This window comes from Arachis hypogaea, chromosome 10 (assembly GCF_003086295.3).
Source record: "Arachis hypogaea cultivar Tifrunner chromosome 10, arahy.Tifrunner.gnm2.J5K5, whole genome shotgun sequence".
NCBI lineage: Eukaryota > Viridiplantae > Streptophyta > Magnoliopsida > Fabales > Fabaceae > Arachis > Arachis hypogaea.
The window spans coordinates 84603079-84607735 of NC_092045.1; the positions used below are offsets into that span (position 1 = coordinate 84603079).

The 4657-nt window shown below is 42.2% G+C and overlaps 1 non-coding gene across 1 annotated transcript; it reads left to right on the forward strand.

The window, feature by feature from the left end:
- The first annotated feature begins 4319 nt into the window (after positions 1–4319).
- LOC112718710 (small nucleolar RNA R71) lies at positions 4320–4427 on the forward strand. Its single transcript, XR_003161037.1, has one exon. It is a non-coding gene; the product is annotated as a small nucleolar RNA R71 (small nucleolar RNA).
- Positions 4428–4657: the final 230 nt, after the last annotated feature.

Here is a 4657-nt window from a genome sequence, read left to right on the forward strand (position 1 = left end):
AGCACTCTGTCTTCCAGTATTACCACCAGATACATACATGCCACAGACACATAATCGGGTGAACCTTTTCAAATTGTGACTCAGCTTTGCTAGAGTCCCCAACTAGAGGTGTCCAGGGTTCTTAAGCACACTCTTTTTGCCTTGGATCACAACTTTATTTCTTTCTTTTTCTTTCTTTTTCTTTCTTTTTCTCTTTTTTTTTTCTTTCTCTCTTTTTTTTCGAAATTTTTTTTTGTATTCACTGCTTTTTCTTGCTTCAAGAATCATTTTTATGATTTTTCAGATCCTCAGTAACATGTCTCCTTTTTCATCATTCTTTCAAGAGCCAACATTCATGAACCACAAATTCAAAAGACATATGCACTGTTTAAGCATACATTCAGAAAACAAAAATATTGCCACCACATCAAAATAATTAAACTGTTATAAAATTCAAAATTCATGCAATTCTTCTCTTTTTCAATTAAGAACATTTTTCATTCAAGAAAGGTGATGGATTCATAGGACATTCATAACTTTAAGGCATAGACACTAAGACACTAATGATCACAAGACACAAACATAAATAAACACAAGCATAATTTTTGAAAAACAGAAAAATAAAGAACAAGGAAATTAAAGAACGGGTCCACCTTAGTGATGACGACTTGTTCTTCCTCTTGAAGATCCTATGGAGTGTTTGAGCTCCTCAATGTCCCTTCCTTGTCTTTGTTGCTCCTCTCTCATGATTCTTTGATCTTCTCTAATTTCATGGAGGAGGATGGAATGCTCTTGGTGCTCCACCCTTAGTTGTCCCATGTTGGAACTCAATTCTCCTAGGGAGGTGTTTAGTTGCTCCCAATAGTTTTGTGGAGGAAAGTGCATCCCTTGAGGCATCTCAGGGATTTGATGATGAGATGGGTCTCTTGTTTGCTCCATCCTCTTCTTAGTAATGGGCTTGTCCTCATCAATGGGGATGTCTCCCTCTATGTCAACTCCAACTGAATAACAGAGGTGACAAATGAGATAAGGAAAGGCTAACCTTGCCAAGGTAGAGGACTTGTCCGCCGCCTTATAAAGTTCTTGGGATATAACCTCATGAACTTCTTCTCCAATCATGATGCTATGAATCATGATAGCCCGGTCTATAGTAACTTCGGACCGGTTGCTAGTGGGAATGATTGAGCGTTGGATAAACTCCAACCATCCCCTAGCCACGGGCTTGAGGTCATGACTTCTCAATTGAACCGGCTTCCCTCTTGAATCTCTCTTCCATTGGGCGCCCTCTTCACAAATGACTGTGAGGACTTGGTCCAACCTTTGATCAAAGTTGACCCTTCTAGTGTAAGGGTGTTCATCTCCTTGCATCATGGGCAAGTTGAATGCCAACCTTACATTTTTTGGACTAAAATCCAAGTATTTCCCCCGAACCATAGTAAGCCAATTCTTTGGGTCTGGGTTCACACTTTGATCATGGTTCTTGGTGATCCATGCATTGGCATAGAACTCTTGAACCATCAAGATTCCGACTTGTTGAATGGGGTTGGTAAGAACTTCCCAACCTCTTCTTCGGATCTCATGTCGGATCTCCGAATATTCACTCTTTTTGAGTGAAAAAGGGACCTCGAGGATCACCTTCTTCAAGGCCACAACTTCATAGAAGTGGCCTTGATGCACCCTTGAGATGAATCTCTCCATCTCCCATGACTCGGAGGTGGAAGCTTTTGCCTTCCCTTTCCTCTTTCTAGAGGTTTCTCCGGCCTTGGATGCCATAAATGGTTATGGAAAAACAAAAAGCAATGCTTTTACCACACCAAACTTAAAAGGTTTGCTCGTCCTCGAGCAAAAGAAGAAAGAAGAGAGTAGAAGAAGAAGAAATGAAGGAGATGGAGATGGCTTTGTGGTTCGGCCAAAGGGGGGAAGAATTTGTGTTTAGGTTGTGTGAAAATGAAGGAGTGAAGAAGGGTTTATATAGGAGTGGTGGGGTTATGGTTCGGTCATGTATGGGTGAGTTTGGGAGGTTAAAGTGGTTTGAATTTGAATGGTGGGGTAGGTGGGGTTTTATGAAGGATGGATGTGAGTGGTGAAGAGAAAGATGGGATTTGATAGGTGAAGGGTTTTTGGGGAAGAGGTGTTGAGGTGATTGGTGAATGGGTGAAGAAGAGAGATAGTGGTGGGGTAGGTGGGGATCCTGTGGGGTCCACAGATCCTGAGGTGTCAAGGAAAAGTCATCCCTGCACCAAGTGGCAAGCAAAATTGCTCTTTGTGCCAATTCTGGCGTTAAACGCCGGGCTGGTGCCCATTTCTGGCGTTTAACGCCAAGTTCTTGCCCTTTACTGGCGTTTAACGCCAGTCTGGTGCCCCTTTCTGGCGTTAAACACCCAGAACGGTGCCAGACTGGGCGTTAAACGCCCATCTGCTAGCCTTACTGGCGTTTAAACGCCAGCAGGTTCTTCCTCCAGGGTGTGCTATTTTTCGTTCTGTTTTTCTTTCTGTTTTTGCTTTTTCAATTGATTTTGTGACTTCTCATGATCATCAACCTACAGAAAACATAAAATAACAAAGAAAAATAGATAAAATATAACATTGGGTTGCCTCCCAACAAGCGCTTCTTTAATGTCATTAGCTTGACAGTGGGCTCTCATGGAGCCTCACAGATACTCAGAGCAATGTTGGAACCTCCCAACACCAAACTTAGAGTTTGAATGTGGGGGTTCAACACCAAACTTAGAAGTTGGTTGTGGCCTCCCAATACCAAACTTAGAGTTTGACTGTGGGGGCTCTGTTTGGCTCTGTTTTGAGAGAAGCTCTTCATGCTTCCTCTCCATGGTGACAGAGGGACATCCTTGAGCCTTAAACACAAAGGATTCTTTATTCACTTGAATGATCAATTCTCCTCTATCAATATTAATCACAGCCTTTGCTGTGGCTAGGAAGGGTCTGCCAAGGATGATGGATTCATCCATGCACTTCCCAGTCTCTAGGACTATGAAATCAGCAGGGATGTAATGGTCTTCAACTTTTACCAGAACATCCTCTACAAGTCCATAAGCTTGTTTTCTTGAATTGTCTGCTATCTCTAGTGAGATTCTTGCAGCTTGCACCTCAAAGATCCCTAGCTTCTCCATTACAGAGAGAGGCATGAGGTTTACACTTGACCCTAGGTCACACAAGGCCTTTTTGAAGGTCATGGTGCCTATGGCACAAGGTATTGAAAACTTCCCAGGATCCTGTCTCTTTTGAGATAATTTCTGCCTAGAGAAGTCATCCAGTTCTTTGGTGAGCAAAGGGGGTTCATCCTCCTAAGTCTCATTTCCAAATAACTTGTCATTTAGCTTCATGATTGCTCCAAGGTATTTAGCAACTTGCTCTTCAGTGACATACTCATCCTCTTCAGAGGAGGAATACTCATCAGAGCTCATGAATGGCAGAAGTAAGTCCAATGGAATCTCTATGGTCTCATTTTGAGCCTCAGATTCCCATGGTTCCTCTTTGGGGAACTCATTGGAGGCCAGTGCACGTCCATTGAGGTCTTCCTCAGTGGCGTTCACTGCCTCTTCCTCCTCTCCAAATTCGGCCATGTTGATGGCCTTGCACTCTCCTTTTGGATTTTCTTCTGTATTGCTTGGAAGAGTACTAGGAGGGAGTTCAGTAATTTTCTTACCCAGCTGACCCACTTGTCCCTCCAAGTTTCTAATAGAGGACCTTGTTTCAGTCATGAAACTTTGAGTGGTTTTGATTAGATCAGAGACCATGGTTGCTAAGTCAGAGTGGTTCTGCTTAGAATTCTCTATCTGTTGCTGAGAAGATGATGGAAAAGGCTTGCTATTGCTAAACCTGTTTCTTCCACCATTGTTATTGTTGAAACCTTGTTGAGGTCTCTGTTGATCCTTCCATGAAAGATTTGGATGATTTCTCCATGAAAGATTATAGGTGTTTCCATAGGGTTCTCCCATGTAATTCACCTCTTCCATTGAAGGGTTCTCAGGATCATAAGCTTCTTCTTCAGATGAAGCTTCCTTAGTACTACCTGGTGCATTTTGCATTCCAGACAGACTTTGAGAAATCATATTGACTTGCTGAGTCAATATTTTATTCTGAGCCAATATGGCATTCAGAGTGTCAATCTCAAGAACTCCTTTCTTCTGATTTGTCCCATTGTTTACAGGATTTCTTTCAGAAGTGTACATGAATTGGTTATTTGCAACCATTTCAATTAGTTCTTGAGCTTCTGTAGGCGTCTTCTTCAGATGAAGAGATCCTCCAGCAGAGCTATCCAAAGACATCTTGGACAGTTCAGAGAGACCATCATAGAAAATACCTATGATGCTCCATTCAGAAAGCATATCAGAGGGACACTTTCTGATCAATTGTTTGTATCTTTCCCAAGCTTCATAGAGGGATTCTCCTTCCTTCTGTCTGAAGGTTTGGACTTCCACTCTAAGCTTACCCAATTTTTGAGGTGAAAGAACTTTGCCAAGAAGGCATTGACTAGCTTTTCCCAAGAGTTCAGGCTTTCTTTAGGTTGTGAGTCCAACCATATTCTAGCTCTGTCTCTTACAGCAAAAGGGAACAGCATAAGTCTGTAGACCTCAAGGTCAACCCCATTAGTTTTGACAGTGTCACAGATTTGCAAGAATTCAGCTAAAAACTGATGAGGATCTTCCAATGGAAGTCC